A 19,730-nucleotide genomic window follows, 5' to 3' on the forward strand; every position below is an offset into this window, starting at 1 on the left:
TTCTGATTTAACTGCAATTTAATAACTTGTAATTAGATGGCTTTTGATATCCCACTTAGTGCCTTATTCTCCATTTAGCCCAAGCATCAGAGTTTCTTCTAGCTCCCTCCTGCTTCCGCCGCAATAATTGGCATATTAAACCTCAGCCTCATCCAATGGCTGGGGATTTTCACTTATTTGTTGCCAGGACAGCCTAAAGGTGGTTGAGCTTTTTCTTTTTCTATTTTAGGAAAACCGAAAGTTGTTGAGCCTTTTTTCTTCTTCTTCAAAAATGCCAAAACCCCCCCGTGATTTTCCAATTGACTTTACAAAGATGCCACCTTTGTCTCCCCAGATGTCAATTCCGCCTTTGAGATCTCAGTAATGTCCGGGAAAATATGGACGTATGGCAGCCCTACTGGGGGTGAGAAAAGTCCCTATTTTTCATCTGAGGAATGTTGGAGTGTATGTACCCATAGAAGTTTCCATAGAAGGGAAGGGGGGTCCAGGAGAGGGGGGCAGTTTCTGATTCCTGGAAGAGGCCATAATGCTAGAGAAGTCTGCTTGCTACTTTCTGCTTCATAGCACCCCTTCCTATCTCAGACATGAGAAAATCTCATGGACAAAAGTGATCATATAAACAGCTTCTCACAGGACTTTCCAACATTGGTCCTATCATTAGTGACAGTGAAAGGATTTTTTTTTGGAGGGGGGGAGGGAAACATAGTATGTGCCCATGGAATGGGACCACATCTTCCCTTGGCCACTCCACATACCCCCCCAATATATTCTGGTATTTGGGAGGAAGGAGAGGACAGGAAAGACCCATTCCGCTAGTGCATGAGGTTGGATTCGCATATAATAATTTGTTGAGAAGGTCAAGAATGTCTTGAGATGCCCCATGACCTTTGCAGAAGTTAGTGGGCAAGATCTTTCTCCTCCCTGAAGCCCTCCCATCTGCCCATGCTCACTGCGAGCTAGCTACATTGCTGCTAAGCTGAACACCCAGGAATCTGCCTTCCCATTCCCAATAACTTGGGGCTCTTATACATTTCACCCTATGCAATGTAATTGTCATTTTTGTACCTTTAGCTCCACAACAAATATTGGAAAGCTCATTCCCATTTAAATTCTGAATTTGAATTTCATTTCAACTTGCCTTCTCTCTCTCTCTCTCTCTCTCACTCACACACACACACAATTACAGTGTTGCCTTGGATTACATACGCTTCAGGTTACAGACGCTTCAGGTTACAGATTCCGCTAACCCAGAAATAGTACCTCAGGTTAAGAACTTTGCTTCAGGATGAGAACAGAAATCGTGTAGTGGTGGTGCAGCAGCAGTGGGAGGCCCCATTAGCTAAAGTGGTACCTCAGGTTAAGAACAGTTTCAGGTTAAGAACAGATTTCCAGAACAAATTAAGTTCTTAACCCGAGGTACCACTGTACTGAGATTTTAGAAAGTTTCTGGAACAGGTAAATGACAAGTAGCTTTGACTGCCAGGACACCGAACCTTTCTCTCCTCAGCTCTCTAACTGCTCCGTGGCTCTACACTCTCAGTCATAGGCCATTCCACACTGAACTTGACATAAGGTTGCCAAGATGTCAGAAATAGGGTAGAAGTTGGTATGTTAAAAACCAGGGTGGGCAGGAGTTCTTTGAACACCCTGCTGTGTACTGGAGTGCAGGGCAAGCGTAACCACAAAACCACACTGTAGCTACAGCGACTGCTGTGCTAATCTTTTGAGAGGTGGAATAAATGTGGTGCTCTTTTGTATCCACTCCAAGGTCTCTCTCAATGTTAATGGGTTGATTTTGCTTAGTTTGGCTGGTGTGGCTCTTAAGACTCATGCTGGCAAAGTCAATTTCACTCGGCGAGACATTCAATCCCTAAGTCTCTCCTCTCCCTTGGTTTTGGAGACACTGCCGTCATTCAGTATTCATTCATAGTTTTTCAGGTTTGGGGAAAAGGGGGTCAGTTTTCAATAATTTATAGTGCTATTACACAATTAATGTTTTATGCCACAGCACTGCAGTAATAATATGATGAAAGCACTTTCAGCCAACCGCTCATCCTGGACTGAGAAAGAATTCAAAGAGTGAAAAGTTAAGTTGTATCACATATGCTTAACACTAGACTTCATTGAGATCCAACTTGACACCATACAGTCTTTTAAATGCCAGCTAATTGCACCATAATATTTATGAAGTATTAAGAACTGTACTAAAGTGTCACACTTCTTTAGAAGCTGTTATCTTTCATAAGCACATGGCTAAAACAGGAAAAACCACGAACAAGAGCTTTTTGGAAATTGATTCTGCATGTGTAATCTCAGCTCCCACCATAGCCATGACACTTTTTATATCTGACACCAAAGTGACCATCACTTTAGAGAAATGGCAAATTGCTCTTCTTTAAAGAGCATGAGCTCTAGTGTTATGAGAAGGGGAGAAAAGCTTACAGTAAATGAATCAATTAGGAGCTAATTTGAAGCTTGACTGTGCTCAGGGAGAACCCTAAAACCTTAAAAACACTGAGAATGTTTAGTGCCTACAGGTTGCTAATTGACTGTTAAGAAGGAAAAAAGGGTGGGATGGGGATTGCAGAATTCTGGACAGGAGAACTGAACACAGAAACATTTTCCTTCAGGTCCCGTTTTTGTTCCTAAATCGGGGGTGAGGAACATCAGACTTGGGGGTGAATGTGGCCCCCAAGGCGTCTGGCCAAAACCCTCCATGACTAGGCTTTGCAGCAGAAGTGTTTTCGCTTGACTAGAATGTGTCCTTGGACCACGGTGAGACTTCCCGCTTGCCTCTCTGTGGGGTGTAGAAAGGGGTGCGTGAACAAATGTTGAAACTATTCCACTGTACAAAGGTAACATTTATGTTTGTTGCCCCACCCATTTTGGCCTCTGGCTCTGCCCCCCATTAGCATGTGGGCCTTGAGGGGGCTGCCTAGAAGGGAATGTGGTCACTGGGCTGAAAATGTTTCCTCACTCCTGTTGTAACGAGTCTCTCGTAAATTTTATTTATGAATTATTAATGGTGGTTCAGAGAATTCATTTTTGCTAATTTGGCCCTTGAGACACGATACCAGCAAATGTTATGTTGCTCTGAAGGTCTTGTGAGTGAAAAACATGCATTATTGTGGCACAGCTGTGGACAGATAATCCACAACGGGAAGAAGAAAGTGTATACTGTGGTTAAGTCTCTGACTTCATTCAGCTTATCCAAACTTGAGAAAGTTCTTTGTCTTAGGGAAAACGAGAATTCAAACATCAGACTTCCAATAATACTTGCATTGAAATTTCTTCATTCTAGATGACAGGTGCCACAGATTCCATAGCTGATGCTGTCAGGTTTGTCCAATATATCAAAAAGGGGCAGCATTTCACTGAGGAGAGAAAACATCTGTGATCTTGGGTCCTCTTCATAAAAAAGAAGCGGATCCCATCAAAATTGTTATTTGTATCAGGCAAGTGTAGATTTTGTGGTTGGTGGTTTGTGTATTTCTGAAAAGGGAAGTGAAACATGTGACCAAAAATGCAAAAGCATCAGTAAAAGGATTATGGTCTTCTGTGCTGCCTTCAAGCTCGATTACGTTATTCAGAACTTGGCTTGAGTGCTGCGTTCACCTTAAGAAAGATATTGGCAAATTGGGGTGTGTCCATAAGAGAGTGACAAGGAAGTTCTTGTGAACTTTCTTGTGAGAGGAGGGAGTTTGGCATGTTTAAGCCTGAAGAGCAAATGAGTAAAAGGTGATACACTAGCCATCTTCAAATATTTGAAAAGTTGTCACATAGACGTGGGTGGGGAGGGGGTGTTTCCTGTTTCTCCAGAGGTAGGACCAGAGCCAGTGGTTCAAATTACAAGAAATATGAAAAATGTATCAAACTGCTTGAGAGTGGAGCAGCAGAGTGCTTTAGAAGACAGTGGACTTCCATTCATTAGTGGTTTTACATAGGGGGTGGCTAGACACCTAACAGGCTGCAGCAGTGGATATCCTGCCTTGGCAGATGACCATTGAGGTTCCTGGTCATGCTGGCTGGAGCCAATGGGAATCGTAGGCCAAAATATCTGGTAGGCATCAGGATGAGAAAAGCAAAGGCTGCCTTTGAGCAATGAAGCTTTATCGGAGTATCATGAGTTGGGCAATATTGTTTTTGCATGCAAACTACAGTTTTAAACCTGTGTGTACAAGACTGATAAGCTGAAAATCAACTCTTATATTTTGAGGGTCAAACTGCTAACCTGGTGCATTCAGATGAGATTTTCTATTTTTTTTAAAAAAAATGATGTTTATTGAGAATTTTAAAATTACAAAGAAAAAAGAAAGAAAATACAAGAGAAGAAGAAAAAGAAAGAAAGAAGTAGATAAACATAACAATTAAACAATACAGATCAATAAAAACCAAAGTAAAAAAAAGTAACAAAACACACAATACATCTAAATCAAAAAACAAAAATAAACAAACAATTAAAAAACAAATCTAAAATTCCCAAATCCTTAACTTTCATTAACTTATTTCAATGACCTCCTCACACCTCCTTTTTTTGTATTCTAGTTGTTAATTATCTCAGCAAATCCTTTCCATCTTTCACAATATTCTGTCATTTAAATTACCTTAATCTATTTTAACCTTATCTTACCTAAAAAACCCCTAAAACTTAAAACTTATATATACCAAACTTTTTTAACCATAACATATTCTTTCATAATTCTTTTTGACATTTCTGCTGAAGCCAAATAATTTCATTCCAACATTTTTCTAATACTCATTAATTTTACAATACTTTTCTAAATAAATTTTGAAACTTTCTTCCAATCTTCATCCATCGTCTCTTCTTCCTGGTCTCGGGTTTTGTCAGTCCTTTCTATCCCATCCATCTGTTCCATCAACCTGGTGACCTTATATCCGAGGCTCTTAAGTCTTTTCCATGCCCCTTCCGCAGGTCTTCTTCATATTTATACCTGTACTTTACTTTGTCTTCTGCTGATCTTATTCTTAATTTCCTTCCTTTCACTCGGGGAGACTCCAACTTGACAATATCTTTGTCCCTTCTCGACAAGTCAGCCCCTTTTCCATAGTCAACACTGAAATCCATGTGATATTTAAAGGCATGTTTCAAAGTCCCTCCAAAGTTAAGGGCCCCCACAACTCCGAACTCCCCCCGGCCCAAAGCCAGACTCAGAATGTCAAAACATCCCTGCATAGGGGGATCCATCCAGCCCCCCATCTCCAGGCCAAACAGAACTCCATCTCTCCAAATCTGACTTTTTCCAGGTTCATTCGTCAAATCCAACAACTCATGTTCCTGCTGGGCCGCAGCTCTCTCCAAATCTGTTACTTGAGGTTCAGCAACAACCTCCTCCTTTATCTGATCTGTCAAAGCACATTCCTGGGTTAATTCCTAAGTGGGTTCTATATAGGTACCCACTGCCTGTCCAAAATTTCCGATCGCAACAGTCATCAAATCCATCTTCTCATGCATCTGCTCCAGCAAAGCACTTGTCTTGCAAAAAGCAAGCACCAAGACTTCTTGTAAACACATTTTTTCCCCCAAGGTTAGAGTCTGGTCTCACAATCCTAATCATACAGCTGTGAGGTCCCCAGATCAGCTCCGGCAACAAATTAACAAGCTCCCTCTAGAGGAGACAATTTCTATTTGTATCCATCTTTTAAAAACAGGACCAACAAGGAAAAATTACTTTCACTTTTCAAATACTTTGTTTCTTTTGATTGCAAGAAGCAACATTGGAATCAATATATTTCTCTTTTTTTTTTTAACTATCTGTCAAAAGACGCTCCGTTCGCGGTCGATGAACTTTCCCCATAAATTTCTGTCTCTGACACCCCGTTCCCAGGTTTGAGACGGTGGAAATTTTATCTTTCTTTACTCTCTCTCCTGCAGGCTTAAACAGTAAAAAATCCCCCTCTTTTCTCCTGCTTCCAAGAGGGGTTTTGGTGGTGATGAATGAAGGAAATTTAGAACTTTATATACGACTTTCCAGACTTTAGCTTACAAAGTTTTTGCTTCAATCTATTTACAAAAAACGGGTTCTGTTTAGAATCTTCCCGTTTCGGTGCCAAATTAAGATATTTCTTAATACTTAATCCAATTTTCCGTCCTACTCACGGGTACTTGTTTAGAGTCCAAATATCCACAGGAAAAGGTCAGCGCTCTCCGGCAACGGCTGTGCGGCTTCACTCCGTAAAAGTAGCGGTTGATTCAAAACACCGCGCCACTCACCCCACGTCACTTCGGACCCCCGAAAAGGAGTTTCCCTGCGAGTAGGGGAGGCGCTCCTGGTGTCAGCCGAATCCCACGTTCCCAGGCTTCCTCCGCCTGGGATTTTTAAAGGGTCTCCGCCTTCGCCGCGGCGGCAAGACCCGATTTTCACGGAGAGGGTTCCTCTCTGTCAGAGGAACTCTGCCATTGCCGATGGCGCTGTCCCGGAAGTCTCCAGATGAGATTTTCTAGACCAGCTTAAAAGGCAGTCCTTCGTAGACTCAAACACAACCATCGACCCAAGAAGTTATTACCAATATATGCAGCGACAGTAATAAGACTCTTATACAATCAGCAGTCTAGTAACATGGTGGTATGGGAGTGTATAATAGAAAATTGGCTCACAACAGCTGCAGTTTGCATCTGAAGGACTGTTTGTGTGCATTTGTTTGTGTGGTCTTTCTGTACACACAAGATGCAGAATATGTTGAACTGCAACTTCCATTTTTCCTGACTATTGACTATGGCGGCCAGGGCTGATGAGAGGTGAAGTCCAACAACATCTGGAGGACCATAGGTTCTCCATCTCTCCTCTTATACCTTTGAAGATAAGGACAGCACAGAGCTGTAGGTCCTGCAGAAAAGAGCCATGCTTCCGCACCATTGACATTGACTCTACTGCCTTGCTGAGTGAGAAAAGTATCAGGTCAAAGAGTGCCAGTCTTTGGGCTACATATTGCTTTCATTTTGTCCAGTTGGTGGATGGAGAAATGTTTCGCTTGAAGCTCTCAGTGTTTCATTCAACCAAGCATTAAGGAGGCGCTCAACAACTTTTTCCATAACAGTTTATTACATCTTTAAATAATTTGTATTGGATGTACAGGGTAGTTTGTCTGAGCTTTCCTTCAGCAACTAGCTGGCTGGGGATTCCAGGTTTCAGTCATCTGTCTTCCATTAAGTATTTTAATATTGTGGGAAATTAACTTTTAAATCAATAGTCAGAATGAAAAAGAAGAATAATCCCTGTAGCCAGAGCAGAAGATGTCAGTATCTAATTTGTCATCTTCTTCTTCAACCTCCTCCATTTGGTTTTGATTTAGCTCTAGACCACAGAAACCAAAGTCAGCATCCTTGCACAGGAGCTGTTTCAAATTATGCACAGCAAGTTTTTAAGCACATTAGCAACAAGAACAAGCTGTCCTTATACTAACTGGCCCTGCTTTGTTCTTGATTGTGGAAAATCTCACTTTAACTGCCATCTAATTTGCTGCAGATTGCTACCGCACCAGCAGCTGCCTTGGCATACGATGAAACGTAATCAGAAACACAACTTTCCCCACTTATTATTAATGGTTCCAAGTGCAACAACAATAGCTGCAGAGGTTTGGGGTAAATGATCTTACCAACGTTCTCAGGAGCCCAGCTTATTTTGCCCAATACAGTCCTTTAATATATGTAAAAAAACACCCTATTGGGATTTTTTAAGAATCATAAATAAGCACTTATATCAGGTGTTTTGACCCCAATCCAAGCACCAACACTGAAGAGGATGGCATCACTTTTTTAGCTCTGGTCAGTGACCACAAAACACACTTGGATCAAATTGCTCCCAGGGCTCAAAGAGATCTGAAACTGATTTAGGCATGAACAAATAGCTTACAGTATAAGAAGAACCTGCCTTGCCCAATGGGGCCAAGGAGTTACCTACTCAGAACTCAAAATAGATGTGCAAGACCTACAAGGAGCTGTCTTAATACAAGAATACAGAAGTAGAGCAACATTTGAGAGGAAAGTAGCTCAGTGCAAATGTGGAAGTGAGTTAGTTACTCATGTTGTGTAGCATGCATATCCTGCTCAACATAGCTCAGTCGGTAAAGCATGAGACTTTCAGGGTGGTGGGTTCAAGCCCCACATTGGATAAAAGGTTCCTGCATGGCAGGGGTTGGACTAGATGACGCTCGTGGTCCCTTCCAAGTCTATGATTCTATGAAACACTTTGCAAACAATTAATGAGAAAACAGTTGTTTATGTGGGAAGAGGAAGCAAAGAGGCAGGAGAAGGTGGGGTAAGGAGGAGCAATGTAGAAAGAAGACCAGGGTATGGAGAACATGAGTGTCGCAGTACATAGGAGGCACAGCACAACATTTTGTTGTAGGTCCAATTTCTAAAATACAGGTAGCTCGCGTCTTATGTACATGTAACTTGTGTACATTCAGCTTTACGTGCTTGGCAAAAAAGTTTTTTAAAACATTAAATAGGGAGCAGAAAGGAGGTAGGCATCCAGGAAAAAATACTCTGGTAATCTCACCCACCATTGAACCCAGTGTGTTTTAACTATACACAATCATGGCTTTAGGCATTATACCCAGAAAATAACCCGTGTAAGCTGAGAGTTACCTGTATACAGGTGCCATCCACTGCCCTTGTTCTATGATGATTTATGCTTGCACAAAGGAACTTTTCCCCTCCCCAAATATGCTCCAAAGGGTTGGGAGAAACCCCAGAACAGATTTAGAGGGGGGAGGGAGAAGAGGAAAGATGGGGAAAGTTCCATTGTGCTAGTAGAAATGAGTGACAAAATGAGTGATTTAGTCCTACATTTGATACAAGCCATTAGTACATTATATTAAACCAAAAACTACTTCTTTTCTTATTTTTAAAGCACTAGAACTTAGTATGAAACATATTAACTGCTACTTATATACTTGTTCTAAACTATTGGAATAATTGGCAGCTTCAGTGGTGGGATAATGGATGAGGGAAATTTGGTGACTACTGTAGAGGAAGAAATTTACACTAAACAAAAAAAGATTTAGGTCTTCTCAAACAGTTGAGGGTTTGTCATTTTTGGAACAATGGCATTGCTTAGTTCTATTTTGGTAGGAAGTAACTGCAAGACAATGTAAGACAGGAAGTTCTGGCTGTTGTTTAAGTATTACTGTATGGCAATTGTTCGTTTCTGCGTTCTGTGTAATTGTTGATACAATTTGAAGAAGAAACAGCAGTGCTGGGATTTCTATATTATTATCTTGCCAATATTACATGCATATCCACAAACTTGTTTTCTGCAAAAAAATGTTCTTTCCAAGACTTTGTAATAAGTGTCCAGCTTAAACTATCACCTTGAGTTTTACTCCTTGGTTCTGCATTGGCTTCTATTGTACTGGAAAGGAAACAGCAACATTGTTCTCCTCTGTGGAGCCTGGGAAAGATCTTTCAGGGCAAGCTGTACGGAGAAAGTTGTTTATGCAGGTGGCATGACGTTGGTCACGATCTGTTTTGCCACAAAGCTACTCCAAAAAGAACTCTGTCCAAATGTAAAATTAAGGCTACAGTTCTGACTGTACTTAATTGGGATTTAAATGTTGCTGAAATTAATACAAGTTGCTTCCAACTAAATATGGCTAGGATCAGGCAGTACATTTCTTTAGAAGGAAAGAGGCCCACTGCATATTCTAACACAACTAAATTTACTGCAGCTGCACTCAGTTTAAAATTGAAACAGAATATAGCCACAAACATACCCTTAAAACCTTGTTTGTACATAAAATATACAGGTTGTATGAAGACATTTTCTTACAAAAGCACATTTCCCATGGTTTGCAAGAAATGAGGGTTTTATGACTGTTGATATATATTCAGTCATCACAATCACTGCACAGAATTCAGCTCACTAAGTGCATTGGCCTCAGTGGTTTTAGGTATACCTACAGTAACTCCATCTAGATTATAATCAATGGCAGAGATCCAAAGAGTTGCTTGAGGTCAGCTAGGTCATGCCCAGTAGAATTATGGATACCCCAATCCCCTTTGAACGGCAACTTTTGAAAGTTTCAAAAGCAGTTTGCTTTATGTCATAGAGCTTGTTCAAGAAACCATAAGGGCATGCAGAACTTGTTTTGTGAATCTTTGGATTTTGGCCAATACCTTATAATACGCAATTGTGTATGAAATTGCCTGTTACCTAACCAAAATCTGAGCAAGGTATTTAGAAACTATTTTGTATGTGTGTATGCTTTCTGACAAGCACTAAGATGGAATTGTATATTATTTTGTGGAAGCCCGTAATGTAACTTGCAATCCCACTTTGGTTTTGGAATAATAATTTGTGGCTCTTTCAGCATACTTCTCCAACAGACAAGGGAAAACCACATATGATTCTTGGAACTTCATGGTTTTTTCTCTTGATCCTCCCAACAGTTCCCAGAATAGCTCTATATGTCCATAAGTTTTACCAGGGAGGGTAAATGCCAGCTTTGGTGGGATGAGGCTATTTTCAGCAGAAGATTCACACACACCTGCAACTGAGGAGGCCACTTCATGCATCTGATAAAGTGGACTGCAGCCCACAAAAGCTTAATGCCATAATCAATTTGGTGCAGTACCACAAAACTCTTTGCCTTTGCAGCAAGAGACTACCTTCCTCTGGAAAATGTCTTTATCTTCTGCTTCCATTCCCAATGCTGTCATCCAAATAAGCAAGGGATAATTGCAGTCTTGAGTCAAAACAGATCCCATATAAGCAAAATAAACCCCTTGTGCAGATGCATACTGGATTTTTTCCCCTACCAAATTATATACAAGGAATACCATATCAGCACCAATTTGTAGCTTCATGTCAATGCAACATCCTGCTATGAAAAGCTAGCTAGACAATTAGGAACTGTAATACTTATAGGGGTTGCTCGTGCGTAAGTTCCCGCCACTCCTGGCTAGGTTGCCTGGTTAAAGCTTTTCTGTCTGGACAGCCCTTCACTTCGTGGCTGTTCAGTCGCTAGCAGAATCCGTCAGTGGGCGTTTCTTAAACCTTTTCCAGCATAAAAGCTGTTTGACGCCAAGTCTCCTCCTACTCTCCCTGCGCGGAAGTCTTCTGCGCAGGGAGGGTGTGGGTAGCGGAGGACCCGTGCTCTCCCCGCTGGTCTCCGGCGAGGAGTCCTGGAGCCCCCTCGCTGATTCCCCCATCTGCCCCCCTTTATCCCTGGTGTTACGCTGATTTCCTTCCCCAGCTGATGAGCTGCCTCTCTCCCTGCTGGGCCCTTCTCCAGCATCGCTCGGGAGCCTTGCCTCCGCCTCTGGCTCCGATGTCAGTTCCCTGACAGGAACATTATAGGAAGATAACTTACGCCAGTGGTTCCCAAACTCCCATCCACCATGGACCACTTGAAAATTGTCAAGAGTCTTGGAGGGCCAAGACTTAATGATTTTTCTGCCTGTTGTAGCAATTGTAATGGGTAAATGCTGTATGGTTTTTAATTATATATTTAGAGCTTCTTTTATTTTTTAATATTGTATTTTTTTGCTTTACAATTTGAATTCCATAAAATACAATATTGAACACAATCATGAATAAATATCACACAAGAAATAAAAGAAGCAATAAAAATTAAAAGAAGCACTGAAAAAATCAACATGAACATTTAATATGCTGAGCCCACTGTTGACAGCCACTGTTCTTAACAGGCAAACCATGAAACCCACAGTTTTGGAACCCTGGCCTTATAGCAAGTCAGACCAAAGATCCACCTAGCTTGTTCATGCCTGCACTGATGGGCAGTAAATCTCTGTGGTTTCAGGAGAGAGGTTTTCCCCCACCATCCCTGTCTGGAGAAACCAACCTTTAGTGTGTGAGACTTTACCACAAAGCTATGGGTCTTTTCCAAAGGAAATTGATAACTGCTTACCAAACTAATTTTACACTAGGGATTATAGGCAATAATCCTCATAAACTTCATTAGTGGTCTGTAGCTGATCATTATGTGCTGAGGTAAGAGAGGGGAAGAGATCAGGGTCCTCTTCCCTCCTGAAGACTAATCCTCTTCAACAAGATTCTCAGGGTGCACTTATTATATATTATATTAAACTCATCTACTCAATACCATAGCTGTCAAGTGTCCCTTATTTGAAGGGACAGTCCCTTATTCCAGCGCCATGTCCCACTGCTGTCCCTTATTGATGGATGTCCCTTGAATGTCCCTTAAATGATGTCCCTTAAATTTCAAAGGAAGCAGCTCCTCTCCCTCCCTCCCTGCCGGCCAGGGAGGAGGAAGGCTCCAACTGTGTTGCTTGGCTGTGTTGCTCACCCAATAAGAAGTCTAAGAACGACTGGGGGGTGGAGCTTGCATGCCTTGTGTGTGGCTAGTTAATGCAAGCTGAGGGGGCTTTTGAATGCTGGACACCATTTTGTTGCACATGCTGCTGCAAACTTTGCAGTGCAAATCCAGGCCGGGGAGCCATCTTAAGTTGGCCTTGTGGTGCATGTGATTCAGATTCTATTCAGCTGAACCTCTGGTTACAAAGTTGGTTGGACAGTGTTCTCGAAGCTACCAGCATGAGTTTGACCAGCCTGCAGGAGGATAGGAAGACTGGAGTGCCTGGAACAGCTGAGGCTGCAGGTCCCTTATTTTGGCTGCTGGTCCCTTATTTTCAAGGCTGCTGGTCCCTTATTTTCAAATCTGTAAGTTGACAGCTATGCTCAATACTTCGTTGTTGTCTTCAGGGTTACACAATTGAAATGGAACTCTTACAATTTCTATTTTTAAGTCTTCAGCTCCAGTCAGCACAGCCATTCTGGTTTGGTCTTATGGGAGTTGTAGTCCAAAACATCTGGAGAGCACCAGATTACAAAACGCTGCTCTATAATATACTCCCATGGAAATATATGTTGCTGAAAGAATTGGCTTAGCCATTGACTGACAAACAGGCAATTAACTGAGAGGTCCACACAAACCCTATTGTGTATATCCCTAACTACCACCACCCCACTGTAATTGTGCCAGTTCTGTGAAGTGCTCTTATGTGTATGATGCGGCCAGGATCCCCCCACTCCCAACAGAAGGGCCCCATATGCATGTATCTACTTGCATATAAAGCCACTTCACATCCCCAATGAACCCAAATCCAGCAGAAATCATTGACAATATGTATTTATTAGTGTGCCACAATACCTCAAGGACTGCATCTCCCCAAATAAACCGAACCATAGGCTGTGATCATAATCTGAGGCCCTTCTTCATGGGCCTCCTCCACGTGAGGTCTGGAGGGTGTCAAAAATGAGAACGAGCCTTTTCTGCAGTGGCTCCCTGTTTTGAGGGTTCCCTGGCGCCTTCATTATACATCTTTAGGAGCCAGGCAAAAATGTTCTTCCTCAACCAGGCCTTTGGCTAATTAATATTCTACGGCCTTTTAAAAGTGTTTATGGAAGAGGGGAGTTTTGTTTTTCCCAGGTTTAACTATTTATTTTGTGCTTTAATCCTGTATTTTTATCTTGTGAACCGCCCTGAGATCTTTGGATGAATGGACGTAGATAAATTATTATTATTACTAGCACACTGTGATGGCCTGGGATTCGGACTCGGATGCTGAACCTGAGGAATCCCAGCCTGCACAGGAGTCCCCGCCTCCAGAACCCGCTGAGCCGGGGCTGGGGCATGAGCCTGAAGGGTCCTCACCTGTGCTGGATCCTCAGGTGCAGGCACCAGCTGAGTCTGCTCTGGCTCCTGAAGCGATGGAGGAACCATTGCCTGCAGGTACTCCACTCTCAGCCCCGTCAGAGGAAGCTGGGATTGCCTCTGGGTCCGCTAACCCTCCAGCCTCTCCTGAGCTGCAGAGGCTCAGGGCAGAGAGGCGGAGGGAACTAAGTTCCCACAGGAGGAGTGCTTGCCTCCAGGCCAGGAGAGGTGAGTCACCAGAGGATCAGGGACACCCTATGCCTCGGGGCAGATAAAAGCCGGCCAGCCCCAGTCCCAAGTTTGTTGGTTGCTAGTTCCTGCCTGAACCCTGTCCTGCTTACCTGAGCTCCTGACCTGCCCTGGCTCCCTGCTTGCATGCCTGTCCCTGACTTCACCCGACTCCCTGCCCTGTACCCAGCTTCAGCTACTACAGACTGCCTCCATTTTGCACCTTTGACCATGGACCGGACTTGGACCTTGCCTCTTGAGTAACCCACGGGACCAGCACACACATCATGAAACCAGGAGAGAATTCTCAATCCAGTACCTGCTTTGCCCAAGTGCTAAGGGCTTTGTGTGCATGCTTATTTCCACCTGCCCATATATACTAGGAGGAAAGGAACAAATCTTAAGTTCTACCTTTACTGCATGCATTCCAGCATTGGCTGCCGTTGCCTGTGGATAAGTTCAGCAAACCATCTACAGTCCAGGCAAGCAAAGACGAATGCAATGTAACCTACAGCAACCCTACACTGGATAAATGTGGAAGCACCTCTGTACAAACAGGAATATCAATTTATATAAGTGACAATGAGTGATTGTGTAGAGCAGGCATGGCCAAACTTGGCCCTCCAGCTGTTTTGGGACTACACCTCCCATAATTCCTAGCTAACAGGATCAGGGGTGATGGAGGGCCATGTTTGGCCATGCCTGGTGTAGAGCATGACACTAGTTGCATGCAACCATGTATTTTGTTTGATCATTTCTGGATCCAGGCTATTGTCTTCCAGGGTTATTTAAACAATATGAGGATTAATGTATTCAACATTACAGTGTTGCATGTGCAGGCCTACTCAAAAGTAAGTCCCATTAACTTCAAACCGCCAGGTCAGTTTGACTAGCTTTACAGCCTTAATGCTTAAATATAAAGCTAGCAGAATCTCTAAGAGTGCTACTCTCACTGATGGTTTCACTCTTGTAAGATTTTTCTGTAGGTATATAAGGAAATGCTCCCCCTGCTTTTTTGCCAGAGCTTTTAGTACAAATAAAGGTGCGATGGTCTATTCAGCTTGGGAAATGAAATTTCTCAGCATCAGTTGATGGGGCCCAAAGGTAAAATAGAAGGAAAGCTGTGTTTTATAGTTGTTCACTATAAATAACATAAATTATTATGATTAAAATGATAATTGCTGCATTACTGTGGGGAGTAGGGGAAGCTTTAGAAGTCAGCTTGGGGGAAAAACATGATGAATAAATATACAGCCATTCCAAGAAAACAGTATTTGTATAATGTAGCATTAGGGTACAAATAATATGTACTGCAGGGGAGAACTTTGTTTTAATTTTCTATTTTGAACAAGTGGCACACTCAATAAACCAGTCAGCAAATTTGCTTTGCTGCTGTCGTTGTCAGGATACTGTAACAAGCAGATGGAGAGTTTAATGTAATTTGGTTAACTAATTTTAGCAGGTTTGGCTTTGAGCATTAACTTATTTTTACATTCTGTTTCTGCTATATTTGCAGGAGGTTGGCGTACATGAATAAAAATGAGAAGCTCTGCACACACTACAGCTGGTTTGATAATGCTGTTGGTGGTATACCATATAAGTCCAGTTGGAAAATTACCTTTCTGTTCCACAAAGAAACTTCTGCCTTGATTTCTGTTTGTGCAAGACTCAGAGGTTACAGCAAGACATCTTTGGTGCTGAAAAGGTTCAAAATAATTTGAGGTATGTACATGCTCTTTGGTGCGCACATAGTTGTATCCAAATTACATCATTTCCATTAATTTCCAGAACTGAAATGAATGGAAATGAACTAATTTCAGGGCATCTACTCTGGGTATCAAACTAAGTTTGATACAAACCACAGACCTTCCATGGGCTAAAAAGCAAAATGGTTTGGGGGCAAGTTATTTGAAGGACTGCTTGCAGCAATATGAACCTGCCTGCGCCTTAAGGTCAGCCTCACTCAGAGGCCCTGCACACAGCCCACAATGAAGAGCAATGATATTGTCAGGCACTAGAGGCAGGGTCTTCTTGTTGGTGGCCTCATATTTGTGGAAACTCTCCTAAGGTATGTAAATATTTGGCTCCATCATTAATGGCTTGAAAATTAATTATTTTTATCTGTGTTTAGCTGTGCTGAGTTACTCAACTTGCTGCTGGTTTAAATGGGTTTCTGCATCAATGTTTCACTCTGGTTTTATATTGGTTCCTTTTTGCTTAATTGTTTTACATTGCTTTTTATATTTATTTTTTAGTTGTATTGATTTATTCCTCTAATTTGTAGGCCATGCTTCATCACGTCAACATCAGGTCTCTGTGTTCCAGTGAAAACCTGTTTGCGCCGAGGTTCCCAGTTGTGCAAAGTGCTCCTAAGCACATCCAACTGTACAGGTTCAGGGCCCTTTTACACTAATACTAAATGTGTGCAAGCTGGAACATAGCTAGTGGTCATGTGTATATCAGGCATGCGCAGTCCCCTTCCCTGTTAGTGAGCTGTTCTAGATCGTCACAATCCCAGGCTAATTAGCAGGATAGTACTGTTTGGGATTTAGATACTGGGTGGCCAGTGTCACAAATAGAGAATTTGCAACACCAGAAGGGAGGACAAAGGTGGGCATTGATTTATATAACATTTGCATATGGTGATTTTAGATTTGTGCTGCAAATCTTGAAATGATTACTATCGAAAGACAATAACCCCACCATATTGGGAAGACACCTGATGAATCATGGGCCTGCTCAAGTTTGCTGATCAGTTGCTAGTAACCGTTGATGGGAGATAAACATTTTTAGGAAATAAAATATCACACCACAACTCTTGAGTAACTGATGTTGTTTGTATATAAGTAATTCTTTTAATTGTTTCTATATATGCAGCAATTTTCAATTGTTTTTATATATGCAATTGCTTTCCTTTTTATTGTATTGTGAAATTGCTTTGGGATGCTCCATGGGAAGAGATTCATAAAATGAGATGAATAATAATATAATATGAAGAAGATACTAGCAGTGAAAACTTTGCAATTTCTTCATCCTGCCCCCACCCCAAACATGGAATTACATGTAGCAATGAGTAACAATGGACCATTGGGTCACGGTTCTGGAGGCGCGGTGGTAAACAGCTTTTACATGCTATTCCACCACTGTTGATAATATACCATACATTTTGCCCCAGAAAGGCTGGCTAATTATTTTAAAGGACGATACTAGAAGTCAAGGTCTAATAGATATGACAATTGAACTCTGCCAGACTTGCAAGATGCATTATTGATTATGCATGCACCCAGGATCTTCCAGTCTGCACATCAGTAAGCGTTTGTACTAAGTAACCTAACAACAGCTTCACATCTCTGCCGAATCCATTTAAAGCAGAAGCCGCTTATTCCAGCAATTAAAAATTTAGGTCATAGGGTTACCAAGATGAAAGGTATTTATTTAGTGCAGTGCTTTAAGACCTCTATTAAATATGGCATTCTCACAGTGACCCCTAGATTTAATTCATTAGTTAAGATAAGATCAGGACATTTTTATAGGACGATGTTTTCCCCACACATCAGTGTGCTAGATATTATGAACAAAAAAAAATGGAATAGCAAAAGAAATAAAGTGCTATTAGCAGCTTTCGAGCTGGGAAAAATGCCAGATTAGAGGGCACTAATGTCAATGGTTTATAAAAGAAAGAGGCCTCTACATTCATGTAAGCTATCTGTAACTTAATTTTATTAGAAATTCTTCCACTCAGGCTAAAGGATTCTCTGGCTAGGGAAGTGGTGGCACTAAAAAGAATCTCTGTAGCCATTAAATATCAGCAAGCTCTACCGTTGCACTGGTGTTGATCCATCACATTTTGAAACTGTTCCAAGAAATGTCACCTTTTTTTTTAGGAAGAAAGGTATTTCTAAGAAGGAGCTACCTCTGCCAGTGAGTGAATGATTCTGCTGAAAATGCTTTTCCTGGAAGATGCCACTCCTCTTCCCAAACTGCTTAGATTACTAATCACTTTGACTTCCTCAGCTGCACTTTCTCCATTGCACCTCCCTATTATTGCCATTTATCCTAGACCACAATGCATTTAACTATAGACAATTCACCTATGGTTTGATTCTGTGAGCTACGGTAACCTGTACAGCAGAAAATGTTTCCTTGGCTTCTGTTTCTTGGCCAAGATTTGCTCCTTAGCCAAGACATTCTGGGACAAGCTGATGATACTAGTCTGATCAACATTAGCATTATTTTATGGTACTGCAGCCTCTTTCTTGCTTGTCAGTAAGGATGAAATAATCTGCCCATTTTGGTTTCTCTCTGTTTCTCATCTTTCCAATCTTAAGGTCAGTTCTCCACATTTCCACATAAGTTTGCAATTTTTTTAAAAGTCCTCATGAAAATTCATCAGCATATTAATGTGAGTTTCTTATGCTTTGTATGTTATTTGGTCTAATTATACATTTTTGCAAAGGAATTTCCCCTAATATAATGCATTTTTGTAGACGAAATGCTGGAAAAGTGCATTGAAAAATTCAGAGAAGTGCAAATTTTAAAGGATTACTGTTTTAGTTCTCGTATTGTTTGGAGAAATGTGAATTAGGTAGACTGTTCTTTAAAGGCAAACATGAGTCACATGGTGCAGGTCCCAACATGTAGTAATGCTACTAGTTCTAGCCCTTTAGCGCTTGATTTTTTTGGTCTCATTTTATTTATTTTATTGTCCTTGTGCTGTTGTGATTTTCACGTGAACCAGCCATGTGCTATAATAACTATGGCATATTGTTATGAGTGGGAGTGAGTCTGTGGGAATGAAGTTGGATCCTCCATTTTATTGTCAACAACTGGATAGCCACCTAGCAGGAGGGTTCTTTCCCTGAAACCTTCATTTTTCAAAATGGAGCTGGAGGGATATCGGTGATTTCTTCCTTCCTTGTTTGGGCATGTGTGTCCCCTTTAAAATGCATCCTATTCTGCACAGTTCTGTATGGTCATATATCACACATTGAAAATAGTGCCTGCTCTGCAAATTGTGGTGAGTCGCGATTAATGTGCAACAGTCTTTGACCATGCATCATCTAGCTGGTGCAGTTGCAAAAAGTGAGTATAAGAACACTGTAACACACCACTCTCTGTCCAACTCCAATCAATACCCTACTATTAAGCACAAGGCAGAGATTTCAATTAGCTTTATTTAATGTGTATTTACTATATAATGGTTATGTGTTCAGCTTTAAGGAAAAAGGGGGCGAAGGCATACTAATTTTATGTGCAAATGACTGCGCAGGTGGTCATATGTTTACCTAAATCAAAAAAAGGAATTGACCTTTCAAATATCCCCCCACCAGCAGCCCAATTTGCAACTAATTACAGGGATGTGTAGCACAGCATTGCAAGATCAAGAAAGATAAGACAACACATATGATTTAAGAACCTCCCACTCTTTACTGCATTTCCCAATGGCTTGCAGTATGAAACTGCATTATAAACAAGGAGATATAGCAGGCATTGGCAAACTCGGCCACCCAGATGTTTTGAGACTTCAACTCCCATCATCCCTGACCACTGGCCCTGTTGGCTAAGGATGAATGGGAGTTGTAGTCCCAAAACATCTGAAGGGCTGAGTTTGCCTATGCCTGAGATACAGTCTTGTAGTTCCCCGGAGCGGCAATTGCATTTGAGGAAAATACCAGCACAGCAATGTCTCACAAATGAAGGAGGCTTTGGTGTGGCTTGCACCATAGTCTATAGCTCATTCTCAGTGGTGTCCATGTTTAGGACATTTTGAATTTTGTTCAGTGAAAGCCAGTGCAGATGATCCTCTCATGCAATCAAATAATATGTGAGAGGGCCCCATCTCC

General features: G+C 41.6%; 1 long non-coding RNA gene across 1 annotated transcript; it reads left to right on the forward strand.

Annotated features, from left to right (window-relative positions):
* Positions 1-6,888: 6,888 nt before the first annotated feature.
* LOC308458876 lies at positions 6,889-18,119 on the forward strand. The gene is made up of 3 exons (XR_013977746.1): positions 6,889-6,917; positions 15,404-15,609; positions 17,772-18,119. It is a non-coding gene; the product is annotated as an uncharacterized lncRNA (long non-coding RNA).
* The last annotated feature ends 1,611 nt before the right edge of the window (positions 18,120-19,730 follow it).

This window comes from Podarcis pityusensis (assembly GCF_964106645.2).
Source record: "Podarcis pityusensis genome assembly, chromosome: 11".
Classification (NCBI taxonomy): Eukaryota; Metazoa; Chordata; class Lepidosauria; order Squamata; family Lacertidae; genus Podarcis; species Podarcis pityusensis.